We start from the raw sequence: 22,910 nt of genomic DNA, 5'->3' as shown, positions 1-22,910 counted from the left end.
AGATCATACCTTCAACAAATATTTGTAAGGAAATAATTCAGAGACATATAGTCAAATAGCATCTGTGAATTATCGATCTTAGCAACGTCACGTTGTTGTTTTTCACAAATGAGCTCTTATCGAAATGAAGCATTAACGCGAAGTAATTTGAACGATCTCCGTAATTTGAACGATCTCCGATGTCTTCTCTTTCGATAAAAGAATCTGTGTCTTACTTAGAATGCTCAAATAACAAATTTACGACCTGTAGAGACAATAAATTTAACTAAAAGAAGATTAGTATCCCGTGAGACGACAATATTGCGCACGTCCAACCAATCACTTCAAGCAAATATTTTTTCGCTATCTTATAGAGAATAAACTACCACGATAGTAATACACCGAAGTGAAAAAAGTCATGAACTCATGGGTACCTCCTAATATTGTGTCGGACTTCCTCCTGCCAGGAGTTGTGGAGCGACTCGACGTGGTCATCGCCTCAACAAGTCAATAGAAGTTCCCTGCAGAAATATTGAGCACTATTGCCTCTATAGCCGTTCATAATTGCGGAGGGGTTGCCGATGCAGAATTTTGTTCCATAAATGTTCGATAGGATTCACACCGAGCGATATGTGTGGCCAAATATTTTCGCTCGAATTGTCCAGAATGTTGTTCAAACAAATCGCAAACAATTGTGGCCCGATAACATGACATTGTTATTTGGGAACATGAAATCCATGAATGGCAACAAACTGGTCTCCAAGTAGCCGAACATAACCATTTCCAATCAATGATCGGTTGAGTCAGACCAGAGGACTCAGTCGATTCCATGTAAACACAGCTCACGCCATTATGGAGCCACCACCAACTTGCACAATGCCTTGTTGACAATCTCGGTCCATAGCTTCGTGGGGTCTGCACCAAACTCGAGCCATACCATCAGGTCTTATCAACTGAAATCAGGACTCATCTGACCAGGCCACGGTTTTCTAGTCATCAAAAGTCCAACCGGTATGTTCACGAACTCAGGATAGGCGCTGCAGGCGATATTGCGCTGTTAACAAAGGCATTGGCGTCGGTCGTCTGCTGCCATAGCCCATTAAGGCTAAATTTCGCCGCTCTGTCCTAACGGATACGTTCGTCCCACATTGATTTCTGCTGTTATTTCACTCAATGTTGCTTGTCTGTTAGCACTAACAACTCCATGCAAAGGCCGCTGCTCTCGGTCGTTAAGTGAAGGCCGTCGGCCACTGCGTTTTACGTTATGAATGGTAATGCCTAAGATCTGACATTCTTAGCACACTCTTGACACTGTGGATCTCGGAATATAGAATTCTCTAACGAATTCCGAAATTAAATATCTCATGAGTCTAGCTCCAACTACCATTCTGCATTCAAATTTTGTTAATTCCTGTCGTGCTGACGTAATCACATTGGAAATCTTTTCACATGACTGACCTGAATACAAATGACAGCTCCGCCAAATGCACTGCCCTTTTATAGCTTGTGTACGCGATGCTACTGCCATCTGTGTATGTCCATATCGCTATGAAGACTTTCGTCACCTCAGAGTAATTCACGTAGGTCCATGTGTATATAAAGCATTGACGCTTTTTAGATACCGGACTGTTATCGAACAGTGTTATTTGGTACCGAGCATTGCAACTGAGTCAACGCAGATTTTCGTTGGATATAAAGAATATATATTTTTTTAGGCTTTGACTTAGCAAAATCTTTCGAAATGGAATCTGAATCTAGCGACTTCGAGGTATCCCTTCCAATTGATAATGTTGACAGTCCACGCTATCGTTCACGAGAAAGTTTTGACTAAGGTATGTCTTTATGAACTCGAGTTACGGAAAACTCGTTTCATCACTAGCTGCTGATAAAGGGAAACACAGGGGAATTCGTATGTTTACAAAAATGTAAACCTTGGGAAAAATTTAATTATATTGTAAGTTACTCAAAAAGTTTACATTTCAAGTACATTTGTACTAACTAGGGCACCAGCTGGTAAAGAAAGTGACGCCTCGTAGTTACACGTCAGTTATCTCTCAAACGGTTCGTTTGCAGACTCTGTTTTCAGTACACCCTTGTACAATAACAAACGTTCCATTTAAGATGAGCCTTCGAATATTTTTATGCTAAAGCTTTTTAAATGAAACAAAGGCTGTTAACATTCTACATCTTTGTTCTTCATGTCTACATATTTGCAGCCGCTGCCGCTAGAGGACTCCGAATTGTGCCGCACGGGATTAGCTGAGCGGTCTAGGGCGCTGCAATCATGGACTGTGCGGCTGGTCCCGGGGGAGGTTCGAGTGCTCCCTCGGGCATGGGTGTGTGTGTTTGTCCTTAGGATAATTTAGGTTAAGTAGCGTGTAAGCTTAGGGACCGATGACCTTTGAGGTTAAGTCCCATAAGATTTCACACACGTTTGAACATTTGAACTCCGAATTGCGGCGTGTAACGTGGCGGTATGTAAGGTAACTATATCGGTGCGTGAGAAACACCGTACTGTAACCGAGTTTCGGATTCGAAAAGTTCGTCCACATATGCAGGAAAATCTACTTCAACATGACAACGTTCTACCACATATGAGCGCTGCGAGATACTACTATGCTACAATCCGACATCTTGAGTTCACTGTCTTCGATCGTCCTCCATATAGTCCCGATTTGGCCCAGCCGATTTTCAGCTGTTTCCAAAACTTAAAGTACACCTCTAAGGACTTCATTTTGATAGTGAGGAAGCGGTGGAATCAGAGGTGACGTTGTGGGTCCGTCAACAGTCAGACATTCTTAAGTGCCGGTATCATCTAAATGGTCTCTCATTGGAAGAAATGTGCTCGTCACCAGAGTGACTATGTTGATAAATGAGTATATAGACATGAAGAATAAAGATGCAGAGTGTTAATAAAGTTTTCTTTATTTAAAAAGCTTTAAGAGTTTTCACATAAAAATCGGAGGCTTTACTTCCCAGCACGCACACATATTGTCGTATTCTTTCACCCAAGTCAGTTTTCGCTACTAATTCTGTATAACAATGTTGCCTGTGCCTGTGGTGTCCCTTTCGGCTTGGAGCCCCACACAATTCTTAATTTCGCTTGTGCCTTGGACCGGCCCTGATATACCTTCAATACTGTTCGGAGCTGTCACAACAAACAAAACAGGTACATACAGAATATCCGAGGAGACACGTGATTGTATTGAGGACTTCTTAATAAACTTAATTCAGTACGTTCCCAATGGAGAGACAAAGACAGTACGCATCGTTCGTTAAGGTTGCGTGACAGGCGCGCTGTAGTTCAAGATCTGGTGGATAGCGTGTAAGTCCTATGTGATCGTTTGCTTTTAAGAGACCTGATGTGAAATTAAGTAATATGTCTATTAAGAGGAGGTCTGTCACCAGGTACTTAGCCGTCTTTCTGGTCGAGGCACATATTGAAGGAATGAACAAGAGAGGAAGGAACATGAACAAAATTAGTTGTGTAGTCAGTTATGATTATGATCTGCGAGGGCATTCATTAAGAATGCATCATAACGCTATCCTAACTGCTGTCACGGGATACAGTGCGAGAGTCTGGGCCCACAAACTTCTGCGCGTAACACCAGCGCAGGTAGTTAAGAGAGTGCAACGCGGAACACTTCTTCGGTTGACGGGAGCTGAAGTTCAGGCGTTGCAAGTAATATTTAGTATATGTTCCTTCGATCTGCAGATAAGGAAAAAAGTGACGATGTAATGGCTGAAGAAAGAAGAACAGCAAGAAGAGCAAAATTTAAAAGGAATGCGGGCCACAAGCATGCAGCAAATTCACAATAAAATCCTCCTCCTGTGGCAGAAACGATATGCTGATTGCAAAACAGCGAGAAGCAATTACGGTTTGCTCCCAAACATAAAACAGAGACTCGAAATGAGGCATCTGAATCCCTCGAAACGTCTGACTCGCTTCTTGACGAATTACGGACGTTGTGCCACAGACACGGATCGAAATGGGTAAAGACGAACCTCCCAACGTTCCTGAGGCAAAAAATGCTGAAGCACTGTCTTGGAATGACCGTAGTATGGCGATGATCCTGGAATGTCCGCTCTATATGTTGTTGATACTGATCAGAAGCAGCTGAATTAGCGTGGAAGACTCGATGACAATAAGATTCTGCGTTGCGAGATGACATGGCAGAGCCTGGAGAATATCGCCGGATTCGGTCGCACCTCACCTCATCACTAAGTTGCTCGTTGCGAGGGAAGATCGAGAAGCAAGGAACGCAGCGAGATCGTCTCTTGCGACAGGGATCCGTCACTCGATCTAATCATGTTACCACCCTATGTTGCTGTTGTCTTCAATCCGAAAACTGGTTTTGCTGTAGTCCATCACGTTAATCTATCCAGTGCAAGTATTTTCATTCCTGCATACCTACTAGAACCTATATTCATTTGAACCAGCTTACTGTAGACAGCTCTTGATTTTCCTAACAATTTCCCCCCCCCCTCCCCCTCTCCACGTACCAAACCTTCAAATTCCCTACATAAAAAATTTATGTGTGCATGCGTCAGGATGTGTCCGGTCTAGTAAAGTTCAGCTATAAAACTCTTTTTCCCTCCACCTCGATGCAATACCTCTTAAAAAAAAAAAAAATGTTCAAATGGTTCTGAGCACTAAGGAACTTAACATCTGAGGTCATCAGTCCCCTAGAACTTAGAAGTATTTAAGCCTAACTAACCTAAGGACACATTCATGCCCGAGGCAGGACTCGAACCTGCGACCGTAGCGGTCGCGCGGTTCCAGACTGAAGCGCCCAGAGCCGCTCGGCCACAACGGCCGGCTAGTACCTCTTCACCTCTTCATTAAGTGTCCGAACTACCCACACAATCCTGAGCATACTTCCGTAACTTAACATTTTAAATACTTGTATTGTAGTCTCAACTATTTGCCGTCCGCATTTCAGTTCTATGCAAGGATATCGTCCAGACAAACAACTCCACAAATGACTTCCTAGCACTTACATTTATAATTGTAATTAACAAACTTTTCTTTTTCAGAAACTTTATAGTCATTCTACGTCATCCATCGTCGGTTATATTGGTGCCCAAGTGGCGAAACAATTCTATGACTTTTTGGGTCTCATCTGTAAGTTAATTCCTTTTGCATCATCTGATTCAGTTCGACAATATCCTGTAACACTTCTCTGAATTCCGTCGGTTCCACCTTCTAGCCCCTTTACAACATCTTATAAATTAGATTCATCTGATATTCCAAGTCCTTACAGTGTCATCGGCAAACGATAAAGTTTTAACATGTTTGCTTGGCCATCATCCGCAGCACGGACAGAAACATTCGTTTTATAAATAAAAACCGCCATTTACTTACTGCAATCCCTTGAAAACGCCTTCAAGTAAAAAGGCGAAACGCGTCCGGAATAAATAAAATACGCTACTGCAAGAAAAAGGCGGTTTTTATTTAGAAAACGGATAAAGTTTCAACTTCTTCTCCATGAACACCAATACCCTTTAGAAATTTCTCCTTGGTTTCCTTTACTGTTTGCTACATGCACAGATTAGATTGTCTCTCTCCCTTCTTAACCTTTGGTCCCTTTTATGTCTTTGGACTCTCGTAGTCTGATTTCCGTAGGACTTACAGATAACGTATTGCTTCCGGCACTATTTTTAAAATTTCAGACTGTCAAAATTTTACAGTCACATAACAACATTTCAGACAGTCGAAATTTTACAGTCACATAACAACACTTAAAGATGATGTTTTACTAACTCAGTAACACTAAGAAATTTTCTAACGAGCGTCAGCCGCGCGGAGTAGCCTTGCGGTGTAGGGTGGCCGGCCGCGGTGGCCGAGCGGTTCTAGGCGCTTCAGTCCGGAACCGCGCGACTGCTACGGTCGCAGGTTCGAATCCTGCCTCGGTCATGGATGTGTGTGATGTCCTTAGGTTAGTTAGATTTAAGTAGTTCTAAGACCTAGGGGACTGATGACCTAAGATGTTAAGTCCCATAGCGCTCAGAGCCACTTGAACCATTTGGTCTAAGGCGCCTTGCCACGGTTCGCGCGGCTACCCCCGTCAGAGGTTCGAGTCCTCCATCGGGCATGGGTTTGTGTGTTGTCGTTAGCGTACCTTAGTTTAAGTTACGTTAAGTAGATTAAAACTGAAGAAACTTCAAAAAGGTGGGAATTTAAGGAGATGGGATCTGGGCACACTGATTAAACATGAGGTTGTACAGAGTTTCAGGGAGAGCATAAGGGCACAATTGTCACAAATGGGGGAAAGAATTACAGTAGAAGAAGCATGGGTAGCTCTGAGGGATGAAGTAGTGAAGGCAGCAGAGGATCAAGTAGGTAAAAAGACGAGGGCTAGTAGAAATCCTTGGGTAACAGAAGAAATATTGAATTTACTTGATGAAAGGAGAAAATATAAAAATGCAGTAAATGAAGCAGGCAAAAAGGAATACAAACGTCTCAAAAATGAGATCGACAGGAAGTGCAAAATGGCTTAGCATGGATGGCTATAGGACAAATGTAGGGATGTAGCGGCTTATCTCACTAGGGGTATGATAGATACTGCCTACAGGAAAATTAAAGAGACCTTTGGAGAAAAGAGAACCACATGTATGATTATCAAGATCTCAGATGGAAACCCAGTTCTAAGCAAAGAAGGGAAAGCAGAAAGGTGGAAGGAGTATATAGAGGATCTATACAAGGGCGCTGTACTTGAGGACAATATTCTGGAAATGGAAGAGAATGTAGATGAAGACGAAATGGGAGATAAAATACTGCGTGAAGAGTTTGACAGAGCACTGAAAGACCTGAGACGAAACAAGGCCCCGGGAGTAGACAACATTCCATTAGAACTACTGACGGCCTTGGGAGAGCCAGTCTTGACAAAACTCTACCATCTGGTGAGCAAGATGTATGAGACAGGCGAAATACCCGCAGACTTTAAAAAGAATATAATAATTCCAATCCCAAAGAAACCAGGTGTTGACAGATGCGAAAATTACCGAACAATCAGTTTAATAAGCCACAGCTGCAAAATACTAACACGAATTCTTTACAGACGAATGGAAAAACTAGTAGAAGCCAACGTTGGGGAAGATCAGTTTGGATTCCGTAGAAATACTGGAACACGTGAGGCAATACTGACCTTACGACCTGTCTTAGAAGAAAGATTAAGGAAGGGCAAACCTACGTTTCTAACATTTGTAGACTTAGAGAAAGCTTTTGACAATGTTGACTTGAATACTCTTTTTCAAATTCTAAAGGTGGCAGGGGTGAAATACAGGGAGCGAAAGGCTATTTTCAATTTGTACAGAAACCAGATGGCAGTTATAAAGAGTCGAGGGGCATGAAAGGGAAGCAGTGGTTGGGAAGGGAGTGAGACAGGCTAGTAGTCTCTCTCCGATGTTATTCAATCTGTGTATTGAGCAAGCAGTAAAGGAAACAAAAGAAAAATTCGGCGTAGGTATTAAAATCCATGGAGAAGAAATAAAAACTTTGAGGTTCGCCGATGACATTGTAATTCTGTCAGAGACAGCAAAGGACTTGGAAGAGCAGCTGAATGGAATGGACAGTGTCTTGAAAGGAGGATATAAGATGAACATCAACAAAAGCAAAAAGAGGATAATGGAATGTAGTCGAATTAAGTCGGGTGATGCTGAGGGAATTAGATTAGGAAATGAGACACTTAAAGTAGTAAAGGAGTTTTGCTATTTGTGGAGCAAAATAACTGATGATGGTCGAAGTAGAGAGGATATAAAATGTAGACCGGCAGTGGTAAGAAAAGCGTTTCTGAAGAAGAGAAATTTGTTAACATCGAGTATAGATTTAAGTGTCAGGAAGTCGTTTCTGAAAGTATTTGTATGGGGTGTAGCCATGTATGGAAGTGAAACATGGACGATAAATAGTTTGGACAAGAAGAGAATAGAAGCTTTCGAAACTGGTGCTACAGAAGAATGCTGAAGGTTAGATGGGTAGATCACATAACTAATGAGGAGGTATTGAATAGAATTGGGGAGAGGAGGAGTTTGTAGCAGAACTTGACAAGAAGAAGGGACCGGTTGGTAGGACATGTTCTGAGGCATCAAGGGATCACAAATTTAGTATTGGGGGGCAGTGTGGAGGGTGAAAATCATAGAGGTAGACCAAGAGATGAATACACTAAGCAGATTCAGAAGGATGTAGGTTGCAGTAGGTACTGAGAGATGAAGAAGCTTGCACAGGATAGAGTAGCATGGAGAGCTGCATCAAACCAGTCTCAGGACTGAAGACCACAACAACAACAGCAAGTAGTGTGTAAGCCGAGGGACCGATGACCATAGCGGTTTGGTCCCATAGTAACTTACCACAAATTTCCAATTTTCTAACTAGCGTTGGAGAGATTCGTAACATGTAATTATTATTTTTTCTGTTTGATTACTTTACATTTTAGCTATCGACCAGACGAAAATTTGTGACAGTTTCTTTCCCCTCAAACCACTTTCTGCTTACACAATGTAGGAGGAAAATGAGTAACAATGCAGACAAAAGGAAACTTATATTTCTTCTGTTGATGAACTCTGAACTACACTTCACATATTGTGACTAGGACATACAAAAAAGCGCGGTAAATTAAGGAGCGATCTTTGTAAAAACTATTGACAGTGTTACTTTAGTTCATGAAGTTTAAATAGCTGATTGAATAATGCCTGGTGGCGCTCCAATCTCGTGACATAGCAAAGAAAGTGTATAAGTGGACAGATTGTCTTGGGCGCAGAAATCTGTATGTTTGCAAGGCCTCAGATAAGTGCAGTGAAGTCTGGCAATCGCGCAAAGAGACGCTCTCATAAGTTCCAGAACTCATACTGCACCTATGCGGCGTGGAATGTTGCCAATAATGCAGCCTGGTCCAGATCACGTCCAATACGTGCAGAATGGGTAAAAATACAAGTGACTGAAGGTCACCAGGAAGCACTGGCTCCCCTGGATGTATCTTTCTATTTTACGTGTTCCTTCAACTACACTATGAACCAACCGTCACTAAAACTGTTGCTCCCTACAGCGCTATTGTATGGGTCTTACTAGTATCCGAGGCACCTCTGGGTCAGGACGAAGTCCCTGTACAGACCCTAAGATGGTCACCCATAAAACTGTGAGAGTTCTTCGATAAAATGATATATGTGGCAGAGGGGTGCCAAAGCATTCTTGAAATTGACTCGTACAATTCCGTGAAAAGAATTTTACGAACACGAACACCTTTTATGGAAGGGAGACTGGTTAAGTGCTGGACTACTCGACTGAGGTCTCAGGACGCACATGAGAGTCACGAGTATATGAGCTGCCACCTGGGATACGGTGATCATCCATGTAACTGTCTGGAACTATCCATTCTCTGCAATCTAAAAATTTTTAGGATATTGCAGCCCCGTCAGCAACTGTGGAAGATTAATATTTTTGAAGGATCAGCCTCAGTTGCGCAAATTATTTGGCCATTGCCATGTTTAGGCTAAATTAGTCTAGCCTTCTTCAGAAGCATAAAATTACTATAACATGTCAGAATAAGGCAAAGTCAACATTACAATTAAAACCTATAGTACCATGTTGAATTAAAACTCCTTTACTGAAGTCCAGCCCCGGCATCTCTTCACCACGCCGTCGGCTGGCAGTGGCAACTACATTGGCACAACTACAGCGCCAATGTTGTCGCTGCCATCCGACTGCGTGATGAAGAGATGCCGAGGCTGTAGTTGTGCCAATGTAGTTGCCGCTGCCATCCAACCGTGTGGTGAAGACATGCCGGGGCTGTAGTTGTGCCAACGTAGTTGCCGCTACCATCCAACCATGTGGTGAAGATATGCCGGGGCTGTAGTTGTGCCAATGTAGTTGCCGCTGCCAACTGACCGCGTGGTGAAGAGATGCCGGGGCAGTAGTTGTGCCAATGTAGTTGCCGCTGCCGCGTGGTGAAGAGATGCCGGGTCTGGACTTCAGTTAAGTAGTTTTAATTCGGCATAGTACCACGGTACTATAGGTTTCAATTGTAATGTTGACAGTGCCTTACTCTGGCATGTTATAGTAATTTTACGCTTTTGAAGAAGGCTAGATTAATTTAGGCGAAACCTGGTAAAGACCGGAAAATTTGCGCAACTGAGGCTGTTCCTCCAAAATATTAATATTATTCCCTGCAATCCCTGGTGGTGCAGTCTAAGAGGGATATAGAGATACAAACACACACACACACACACACACACACACACACACACACACACACACACACACAAATGTTCAAATGTGTGTGAAATCTTATGGGACTTAACTGCTAAGGTCATCAGTCCCTAAGCTTACACACTACTTAACCTAAATTATCATAAGGACAAACACACACCCATGCCCGAGGGAGGATTCGAACCTCCACCGGGATCAGCCGGACAGTCCATAACTGCAGCGCCTGAGACCGCTCGGCTAATCCCGCGCGTCTCACACACACACACACACACACACACACACACACACACACTCACACACACACACACACACAGAGAGAGAGAGAGAGAGAGAGAGAGAGAGAGAGAGAGAGAGAGACAGACAGAGAGGCAGATACAGACCACGAAGGAATTTCCCGAATGGGACGGAAATCGGTAGATATGATGTATATGTACAGACAAACTAATGACTACAAGTTCAGAAAAATTGGTTGATTTATTCAAGGGAAAGATCTTCACAAACCGAAAAAGTCAACAACGCTTTGATCCAGCTCTGCCCCTTATGCAAACAGTTATTCTGCTTGGCCTTGATTGATAGAGATGTTGGATGTTCTCCTGGGGGATGTCGTGCCAGATTCTGTACCATTGGCGCGTTAGATCGTTATAATCCCGAGCTAGTTGGGGGGGGGGGGGGCTGCCAATGACGTTCGAAACGTTCTCAATTGGGGGGAGATTCGGCTATCTTGCTTGCCCAGGTAGGGTTTGCAAACACGAAGACTAGCAGTAGAAACTCTCGGCGTGTGTGGGCGGGCATTATCGTGCTTAAATGTAAGCCCAGGATGGCCTGCAATGTAGAGCAACATAACGGGCCGTAGAGTATCGTCGATGTGCTACTTTGCTGTAAGAGTGCCGAGGATGGCAACCAAAAGGATCCTGCTAGAAAAAGAAATGGCAGTCCAGATCATCACTCCTGATTGTAGGGCTGTTTGGAGAGCAACAGTCCGGTCGGTATCACACCGCGGTCCAGAGTGTCTCAAAATAATGTTAGTTGGTCGTCGGGGCTCGGTTCATTAGGCTAAGGACACATCTACTTCAGTCAATGATATTCCAAGCCGGCGATCTGAATTACTGTGTTTCCTGCCATTTATTAGCACACTGCACAAATAGGGCATCTTCACCTTACATCTGTAGAAGTGTTCATGTTTCTCTTCTCACAACTCCGTTTGCTCGTCGTACAAAGAGTGACGTAGAAAGAAGAAAGGATAGTTAAGGGATCAAACTGGCTGACAACGACGTGTGTTGACCAGAGAGTATCATAATTAACGGAGCTTCTTGTCCAGTGATTTGTACTTAAACTGAATATTAAACTGCACCTGTCTGAGTAAACAGGTCAAAGACCTTCGCATTTCCTTTTTTGCATAACTACAGCATGGTTGTCATGAATTATCAACAGAATGCAGTACACGGTACTTTGCTATTCTGCGCCCAAACAAGCCTATTACACCAGTCGTTCCACATCTCTGAAGGAAAACCAGCTATAACTATTTTAAAGGCCAAAGAAAGTTACAGGCTGGCTAGAAAATTTATTCAGCATTACTTCACTTATACTTTACTCATACATTCCGTTACCTTGACGGATGCCAAGACGTGGAATAGGAACCGACTGCATAAGCCAAACCATTGAGTCAGTGTAGTTCATGAAATCAAGTATCATAAACAGCGCAGAGGCCTTTTACACTTGATTGAGATTGTTTGCTCAAACATGCTGGTAGGGCAGAGTGTTGCACCTCCCTACAGTTTTCAGAAATCCGCCATTAGTCAGCCCTGTAAACACAAATTTAATGTACTTTCTTATTTCAGTTTCAAATGATAACATTCACTTTTTACGTGCTGCAGCCTTTCCTGAAATTGCAAAAATTACTCCAGAAAATTAAGATTTTTCCAAATGCGAAAACGTGTTCCAAAATACAACAGGTTTATGTACCTAGGAAGAAATACATGGCTGAAATTTAAAAGCGTTGCTATCTGTTACATTATTACCCTATTACACACCAATAATCAGAAAGTGACATCAAATGAAACAGAAGTATTATCAAAAACGAGTTACAAGATAAATAAATTTTGAAACACGAGCTAATAGAAGCTATCACAAATTTCCATTTTGAAGACAGGTAAAATTTGCTAAAAGATCTTCTTCTATTTCAAGGTACATGATGGTTCTCAACCGCCGATGTATGACTTAGCTGTGAACACGTTATGTGAATAGCTATAAAAATATATATTATTTTACCAACCATAAAGATCTGTACCTGAAGAATTAACAGTATACTGTAGAGGGCTTTAGTATATTGTCCAGTATTTAAATATTTGGAACACAAGATATTTGCAAATGCTGCACAAAGCACAACCTCATCACTAACAACAACAAAAACTATAAAAACCGCACTCTACTGCGCATTCCTTCATGTAATTCTAAAATCAATCACTAGATTGAAGTACTGACCAAAAAACGTGATGTGTTCCTAGGTACCCTATCCTCAAAGTACAACACTATCCTCTATCGACGATAAAAACTACGAATGAAGTGTGCAAGTACTCGTTAAGTGTAAACTAATATTAAAATAATTATGCCAGAGCACCTACTTCTCATTAGGGACGCATTGCCTACTAAAATTAATTTTTAAGAAAAAGTTGGCCGAGCGGTTTTAGGCGCTTCAGTCTGGATCCGTGCGAATGGATGTGTGTGATGTCCTTAGGTTAGTTAGGTTTAAGTAGTTCTAAGTTCTAGAGGACTGATGACCTCAGATGTTAAGTCCCATGGTGCTCAAAGCCATTTGAACCATTTGGTTTTTTGGAAAAAGTTGCACTTCTGGGTACAACAAACAACATAGATACATGGATAAGCAGACAGTCAATGGATTACCAGTATAGTGTTTCAAATTATTGTCACTTCATTAGAGGTTCGATGAACTCTCTGTCAGGCACTTAAATGTGATTTGCAGAGTATCTATGTAGATCTAAGGATACAGGGCACATGAAGTAATACTGGAGCAATTTTTTTACCGTTTTAAGGGACAAAATTACAAGGAAAGCAAAATTCGTAATTTATATGTTGGAAGGAATATTTCTCGGTGTGCAGTTTGATGTGATAGTGCTCTGTTTTGACGCTGCTACAGTCAGTGGCATGTGGTTTATTGCCAAAAGTAAGTAAATCACTCTTCACCACGTGCAGGCTCATCGTAACTTTTTGCGCAACTGCAACGTCGCTGACGAAACATACGACAATAATCTGCAGACACGCTAAGTTCTGTGCGCCAAGACCAGAGTTCCCGATCCAGGTTTTGTAGAGATCATTGTTCTCGACTCACGATATATAATGACAGAGCGACCCAAATTAATATATTGGCAAATCATGGCGATGACGATACGATAAAATTTTGAGATATATGGTGTCCATACTAAAATGTGATAAATGGAATGGATATGATGTGACTGAAAGACAAAAAATCTTGTATTGGAAAAAAAATGTTACCCAACCTTAATGAAGATAAAGTTTAAATAAAGGTTAGTGATCAGAACAGGCCAAAAAATATTTTCAGGCTATGAGCAAAAATTGAAGTCGAAATAATTCTCAAGTTTTTAAGATATTACAGGATATTTCAAAAAGGACTTTACAACTTTGAAACTTCATATAAATTAATTCATAGTATCTGCAGAGGTGATTGTAGTCCCAATTTTAGAGATATACGTTAAGTTTTGTATCGCGTAGTTCGCTACTGTCGAATCGCACCGCAGTTGGGTTAAGATGGCTGCCTTCACTGGACCCGAACTGCGTGTTTTGGTTTGAAGAATCGAAGTCGATGACAACAGTTCAGCGTAATTTCCGTACCAAGTATGCTAAAGATTCTCCTAGTAGGCGTACAATTTATGAGTGGCATAAACGTTTTGTAGAAACAGGTGCTCCATAAGACATGGAAAATCATCAGGTCGTCCAGGCACATCTGATGAGACAACGTTTTGTCAACAGCCCTGTGAAATCGATCCGACATGCACGATAGGGAGCCGGCCGCTGTGTCCGAGCGGTTCTAGGCGCTTCTGTCTGGAACCGCGCGACCGCTACGGTCGCAGGTTCGAATGCTGCCTCCGGCATGGATATGTCTGATGTCAGTAGGTTAGTTAGGTTTAAGTAGTTGTAAGTTCTAGGGGACTGATGACCTCAGATGTTGAGACCCATAGTGCTCAGAGCCATTTGAATCATGATAGGGATTCATCAAGGATATCGTGTTTGTACCTCGTGTGCCGGTTTCTCTACCTGAACTTAGAGCAAGAATTTACGCCGCCATTGAGAAAGTTACACCCGCAATGCTACAGCAAGTTTGGGAAGAAACTGACTTCCTGTGGGATATGTGCAGGATAACCAACGGAAACCATATACAACATCTTTAGTTTAAAGTAAAAGAATTGATGTGTTTCCGTAAAAAATAACACTAAACGCTGTTCTATATCTTCTTTCAATAAATTTATATGAATTTTTAGAGTTGTAAAGCCCTTTTTGAAACACCCTGTACGTTCGTCTTATAGTCAGGTAGTATAGGGAGCAAGTTTCTGCTTAAATTTAGCGCTACCTTCTGCCCCGAACATAAAATGTTCCTCGTTAAAAGCTAGCATAATATGGTGATTCGTACGCCACTCGCGTCTGGAAGAGTTAGTTTGAACACTTCGCAGCAATCCATATTTACGATTTCAGGCCCTACGGGAGAAACTGGGACTGTTTCTCTATTGTTCATTAATTTAAAATAAAAATAAATTAAAAATTTAAATGGTGAAATCGAATTGCAATGGTGAAGGAAACTTCTAGGGTTTTTAAGTGATTCGTCCCATGTGTGATAACCACGCATCCTCCGGATGGTGAGGCACTGCTTCTGCCCACTGCTGTCCATTCAAAATACAATATCAGCATGGTAACATGAAACAAACGTCAAATTGGCACGAAGTGTACTACATGTTTGGATGTTGTAATCCGCTTCAAATGAGTCTATACAATGACGGACTTTCGTCACTATTCTGAAAAACCGTGTAATTAAATGGCATGTCCACTTTACTAAAACATAGTTCTTTTGCTCAGCTGATTGTTTTGAAGATGGACTCGTCAACCTCTTGTCAGGGCTATGATTGTATCGAATACTTTCTATACGAAGAAATGTACTGTCTCGAAGTTTGTCGAGTTTATGGCTTGTAAAGTCAGGGGAGTGCAGTAGGTGGTGTAGCATTTAGCAGCCCCATCAGTCAGACAAATCAGTAACAGCTTGCACTGTACGTGCTTGACCATTGTCCTGCAAAATGATCGTCAGGTACTGCAGAAAGTGTCATCACTTCTGTCTCTATGCTGTTCATTTTTGGAACACAACCTACGACCAGCTTAGAGACAGAAGTGATGACACTTTCTGCAGTATTTGGCCATCATTTTGCAGGACAATGCTCAAGCACGTACAGCTGTTACTGATTTGATTGACTGATGGGGCTGCTAAGTGCTATACCACCTACTGCACTCCCCTGACTTAAGCACTCGTAAGTTCACCTCGATTTCTAAACTGAAGGAAACACTTCACGGCATTCACTTCAGAACTGCTACAAATTCGTCGGGCAATAGACTGCGCCGCTCGAACTGTCAACACAACTGGCACTGCTAAGAGTATCATACGACTTCAACATCGCTGGCAACGGTTTATACACATTGCTGGTGACTACTTCGAAGGTCAGTAAAACTTTGAAACATGTATCTATTTTGTACAAGCTGTAAATAAATATTTGCCAATATTAAAGTTCCAACACTCGTAAATTCAAAAAAATGGCTCTGAGCACTATGGCACTTAACATCTGAGGTCATGAGTCCCCTAGAACTTAGAACTACTTAAACCTAACTAACCTAAGGACATCACACACATCCATTCCCGAGGCAGGATTCGAACCTGCGACCGTAGCGGTCGCGCGGTTCCGGACTGAAGCGCCTACAACCACTCGGGCACACCGGCCGGCAAGTAAATTCAAAATAGAGGAAATTTATTGATATGCTCAGTCAAGACGCTCTTTGCACACTGTAGTGAAAGCTTAATTTGGTAATGATCAGAAACAAGAGAAAATCAGTCTGAAGTTATATACCATCTTCCGGCTTCCATCGAGACAGCTACTCCTGTCAGTCACTGCTCCAAGAGTTTTCTCTCAGTGAACAATTTAGACTTTTTGTGCCAGATCATGGGAGTATACAATGGCGTTGGAGATCATGTACAAATGCCATTCTCTGCTATAAAATAATTATTAGCAAAATAAAACATAGCATTAAATAACGACGACTCTATTGTGAGGCTTAAGCCGCACAGTGTCATTCGATCACCGTAGTTAAGAGCAAAAATTATCAACAATAATAGCAACTCGAAATCCGGTGACCTCTGCCACTTCAGCACTAGGGCGACTACAAGCGAAGAAAATGTGGGAGCATTGTCCTGTGATCGAGGATAAAAATTGTACAGACACAAAAACGGTAAAGCTGACTCACCTTGTGTGAGCCCGCGAGCCTCTTTTTCGTTAAGGGTCTGTCCGCAACGGAAACGGTATCTGGTCAGACCCCAGAATCCAGTGCTGAATAATTAAGTTGCACAACAAAGCTTAAAGCCTGAGTGGGTCTTACTCAACTTTCTATTAATTCTGCCGAAGGACAGGGAGGGATTCATTAACTATGAAAGGAAATCATGGGGTACAAATCACTAAAAATTTATTTTATAAATAGCGCAGAAAGAATTAAAGGAATGTAGGATTCATTACAAACAGTTTACTGAAAACAATTAGAGCATAGGTGATCATAAATGATTATTATAATTAATTGCTGGCAAGTTTCTTAGGGGGATGGGAGTACTAAAGTGAATATGCCGATTTTCGGTCATCGTTATCATATCATGGGATCAAACACATAGTATGCAGTGATTGCAAGAAGGAAGGATGACAACCAATGAAGTTAGGCATATTACCATGGTGGAGTGAATGACCGAGGCTTTCCTAATTCCTCAAATTTACCGTCTTAACGGGCCTGTTCTGCCCTACCATGCTGCTCCTGCGATGTGTTGTTACCATAGTCAACTGGAACAGTGCCAGCTCCAAGGTTCCCGCAACTCATTCCAGGCTTAGAACGCTGTTAGTAGGTGAGTCTGCGTAGGTAGTCAGAAGGATTCCTGTGTCTCTATTCAGTTTCAGGTGTAGTGTCCTCTCCAGAGGACACAACCTAGGTCTTCCTCTCTCTCCCGTGTATCAAGCCTTAGTGTCCACAGAAACACAACTTTCCCATTCTGGCGGCGGTTTTCCGCGTTTGTAAAGTTTTTTGACCAAATGCTAAATTTACTGACAATACTGGTATACTTTTGTAAAGGTTGGAATCCTCATTCCAGAGGCAGCGTGAAACATTTTCTCCAATCAAATGACTTACCAGCCCCTTCAAACTGAATGTGTTACTCGGTACCCACATGGCATATCATACACCAAAGTGTGATTGTGTCATACCCGCTGGCATGTTTTCACCACAATGGGAAAACAAAAAAGAAAAAATCGCCCTATTTCTCTTGGCTTCGGCATGGTGGCCACCAGCCACGCGACAAAAGTTTTTAGGTAATTTTTCAGTACACTTTCTGAAGATCTACGACCAGAATCTATGCTTCCACAGACTCTGTCATTTTTCATGTCATCCTGTGAGTACGCGCTACAGCCAGCAAGCTACAATGGGAGAGCGGGGGAAGGGGGGCTGTGTCTTAATACAGTGGTGGAGTCTCTGTACATTGTCCCGTGTCTCTGGAGCTCCTGTTGTCTGGTGCCCAATCCCTCCACTCCCCTACTTGGCTGCAAGTGCACTGTCCGATCTGAAAGGAAGCTGCCTTCTCCATCCTGGTCCGTCCAGAGGTGTGGTCGACGTTCTTCCTCAAGTGCCCACTCGTCATCAACGGTCTCCTGTCCGCCTCAATACACAATTTCTGTCACATGCAGGTAATCAAAGCACACAGCTAGTTAGTAATGTCACTGAAATCACTGCCACATCCTCTGTTTAAATTCCAAATGTAATTGTCGAGTCTAATTCACACTAACCCGCTAATTCACCCCATTATCCCACACACGAATGAGATGGAGCTAGCCGGAATGAGTAGCCACTTCTCAACCTTATTTCGTTATACGCAGCAGAAACAGCAATTTCAAATTGCATCTCCTTCTGTTTACAAGGTTCATGTGGTAAATTAATCCTCTGACAAAAATACAGTCCAGTGCTTGAAATTTGTCTATAAAGCATTAGAAATTCTTATAAAAGGGAATTATTTCTTATCAAATTTGCATGGAAAATCTGTGTTTCTAAAAGCCATGGTGATACACTCGACTTGTCAAACATTATCTTTAAGAGCACTTGACACGGGTTTACAGTAGTCTGATTTGTATGTAGTCACGAGATTTATAAAATACATACTGCTCTGACACAAACCACGATAAAGAATCAGGATGACTGGTTTGCAAAATAAAATAACTGTGAACATAACTGCAGTGTCGAAGATCTGCAGATTCACTAAACAAACAGTGGCAATTTATGTCATGTGTCCACAGAAAGGTGCAACTGATTTGACAGCTGTGTTTTTGGTGACATGGGTTAGCAAGATTCAGATGTCTGTTGAAGGTTTGCCTTCAGATCGCTATAGTTGATTTAATGGGTTTCATTAAATTTTGCTGAATGGGGTCGGAAACATTCATGTTGTCCGCAAGTTCTCCTGGGTCAAGCTGATGCTAAGCAACGGCGTCGGCCACTACAGAGAAGCTTCTATTGTAGACAACTGTGACACGTCACTGCAGAGGGTGTTCTGGGAGGAAAAGTCAGTATTCAACAGTACGACAGGAACGATGAAACAATCATTAGCAAAACAACCAAGTAAGAGCAACAGTAGCAAAAGAATGCGAGAATATATGTGAGTAGGCTAAAAGAAGAGGATGTGAATAAACAGTTTAAGACTAAGCGCAGAAACTGATTCACAGAATTAGAGAACGAAAGTAATAAGAAAGAAGGTGAATACATCAATACAAAATGGAATACGATAACAATAATTGTAAAGGAGACAGCACAGGAATAACTAGGAGATAACAATAATAGCAACGTCAAGCGCAAACCATGGTTCAATGAAACATGTAGAAAAGCAGTTCAGGACAGAAAGACAGCCAGACAGGCAATGATGAGCGATAACAAATATGAAAACTAAATAAAATACAGGACAGTCACGAGATAAATGAAGAGAACAATCAGGCAAGAGAAAAGATCATTCATAAACAAAACAGATAGATATGGCAGAGGAGGCTGTAGCCAGAACAATAGTTAACAGTTTTACAGGACAATGAGAAGCTTAGAAAGAAGTACAGAGTTAAGCTTGTGATAACGAAGGGTGAGAATGCAAAACTGATCACTACAAATGAAGAGAACCTAAAGAACTGGAGGAGATACTTCAAAGGACAGCTGAACAGCCCGATAGACGCCTACGACAACGAAAACAAGGCAGAGAGCAACCAGAACGTACATCCACTAGCCGAAGAACCAACTCTCATGGAGTTGAAGGAGGAAATAAAAAGACTGAAAAATGTGAAGGCCCCACGCATAGCCATGTATCAGCAGAACTCATCAAGGAAAGGGGAGACAAGACATACGAATGGTTCGAAAAATTGATAAAGGAGATGCGGGGGAAATAAGTAATGCTGGAGGAATGGGAAACTGTCGCTGTATGTGCCACATACAAGATGGGAGACAAAACTTTGGCACAGAACTGTAGAGGGATGTAGGTTGACTCTTACACAGAAGATTACAGCATCCAGCCACTTTTTGCAATGCTGTTTATTTATTTAAACAGCCCCATTACCGGTTTCGAAGCGACGGACTCATCTTCAGACGGCTAGTTCACGTTATACATTATATTTCGTGTTTTGTTTCCCCACCTGACGGAACTTCCTTGGGATGGTGATGACCTACTACCAAAACAAGATGTGAGACGTCTTTTTAATTGTAATTGTGTCTCACGACGATTTTAAGTGATGTAAACAAATTATTAGTATTAAATGGAAGATGTTTCGGTTACTTACAATGAAGAATCCTCGCCATTACGTTCCAGTGCAGGTTGCTTATCATCTTGCAGCACCACAAACTGTATAATGCACTTTTTTGTGTATTGATATGCACATAATGTAAAGCACCACTCACGAACTTAGAAGTTTTATCACATGGAGGTATGTACACAAAGATGGCGATATTACAACCATAACAATGCCAAAGACTGACACACTCAGAGATAGTTAATTATGTAGATGTATGTGACAGTAGATATTCACAAATTACTTAAGTTATGTAACTTACTATTTACATTGAAGGAGAACTGATTAAAAATAAGATAAACAAATAAAGCAGTTGGTTATAAAGTGTTAATGCAGTCATATTACGTAAATATTATGGTATACATTGGAACAAAAGTGAATGATAAGGGCCAGATGTACATAAATAAATATTACAATTCTGTACATATTATGGCATACATTGAGACCACAGTAAAGGGGATTTTGATGGTTGTGCATACTTAAATATTACAAATATTACAAAAGTGGACTTTTTTACTTTAAATTGGAAAGCAGGTGAATGAAATTTTGAAGAAAGGCTGCATTGGCTAATTCAGTCTGTTCACTGAGGAGATTTTGCGGTGATTTGTTTTCATGTGTATATATTTCAACCTCCTCAAGCAAATTTATAAGGCTACTTTTTTCAGCATGGTGCAATACTTGTACATGGTTCTCAGTGCTCTTTATTCCATGACTGTTGGTAGTCGTGCGCATGGCAAACGTGGATTTTGAAATGTTGTTCAAACGTATGGCATCTATATTCTCTTTGAACCATGTCTCAATGCTTCTTCCAGTTTGTGTATGGCGGGGAGGGGGGATGTTATTTTTTAAGTTGTGAACCGCTAACTGCTGTAGTTTGTTGTCTGTGTGGAAGCTTATTTTAATCTTTGTGTTTTCAAATAGGTTGCTTATTTTGTAGCCTATGCTCCCTAAGAAAGGTAGTGCAATATATTTTGTGCTCTATTCTACTATGTCTTGTGTAAGTTGCATGGTTGTCTGGTGCACAGCTTTGTTGGCTGCTGGTCTTTGGACTTTTTGTGATAGTTTGTCTATCATGAGGCTATGCTTTTAATGATACTGTTTCTATTTTTTTAACTGGTTCAAGAGGGATTTTGTGTAGGTGGTTCAGTGTGGATCTAAAGTATGCCATATTATGCTGGATGGATGGCCAGATGAGCTGTTGATACATTCATCAGTGAATGTTGGTTTTCTATGAATCTCAAAAGGATGTTAATGGTTTTTGTTGGTGATTTTTACATCTAGGAAATTGATGCTGTTGTTGATCTCATGTTCAATGGGGAATTTAATGGTTTTGTGCACGCTACTTAGATATGTTGCTAATGCGTCTATTTCCTCATTGGTGCTATCAGAAGTATAATTGTATCATCAATATGCCTTTTGTAGTACATGATTTTGCTGTTGATGTGACTGTTAGCTTCAAAAAAGTCTGCTCTAAGTGGTTTATGTAAATTTCTGCTAACATCCCAGCTAGGTTGCTACCCATTTCCAACCCATCTTTCTGTCTGTATATTTCGTTAATAAAACTGAAGTAATTGTATGACAGTACCAAAGTGAGTAACTCAATAAGCTCATAGATCTCTGCCACATTTATTTTCTTATGTTTGAGTAGATTGTTTCTGATTATGTTTATGGTGTCCTCTACATGACTTTCTTAGCGTTGGTTGCTGATAATAACTTGATACCAGTGCCTATGAGTTTAATTTGTACACCACAGCACTGAAGCTGATCACTATGTGATTGAAAATCGATTTTGCTATCAATAAACTATCAATATTACGGCCAATGCTGACCTTCCTTCTAACTCTACAGGGATGTTAGTATAGCGGTTTACTATGTCAAGTGATGCAGATCTGGCTGTCGGTGGGATGTAAACATCTTCAATTTTGTCAACAAGTTCATATGTGTTCTTAACGGAGAATTTGTTTTCAAAGGTATAGTAGGTATAAAGCAGAGCAAGCAGTTTGTTATTTAACCTACAGGGTTATTACAAATGACTGAAGCGATTTCACAGCTCTACAATAACTTTATTATTTGAGATATTTTCACAATGCTTTGCACACACATACAAAAACTCAAAAAGTTTTTTTAGGCAATCACAAATGTTCGATATGTGCCCTTTTAGTGATTCGGCAGACATCAAGCCGATAATCAAGTTCCTCCCACACTCGGCGCAGCATGTCCCCATCAATGAGTTCGAAAGCATCGTTGATGCGAGCTCGCAGTTCTGGCACGTTTCTTGGTAGAGGAGGTTTAAACACTGAATCTTTCACATAACCCCCCAGAAAGAAATTGCATGGGGTTAAGTCGGGAGAGCGTGGAGGCCATGACGTGAATTGCTGATCGTGATCTCCACCACGACCGATCCATCGGTTTTCCAATCTCCTGTTTAAGAAATGCCGAACATCATGATGGAAGTGCGGTGGAGCACCATCCTGTGGTACGTTTAGCTCCCTGCTTGCTTTATTCGTCGACTTCCGCGGGCTACGCGTGAAACTTGCCCGCACGCTTTCAACAGTTTCTTCGCTCACTGCAGGCCGACCCGTTGATTTCCCCTTACAGAGGCA

The sequence above is a fragment of the Schistocerca serialis genome, chromosome 4 (genome assembly GCF_023864345.2).
Source record: "Schistocerca serialis cubense isolate TAMUIC-IGC-003099 chromosome 4, iqSchSeri2.2, whole genome shotgun sequence".
Classification (NCBI taxonomy): Eukaryota; Metazoa; Arthropoda; class Insecta; order Orthoptera; family Acrididae; genus Schistocerca; species Schistocerca serialis.
This window is presented reverse-complemented; position numbering follows the sequence as displayed.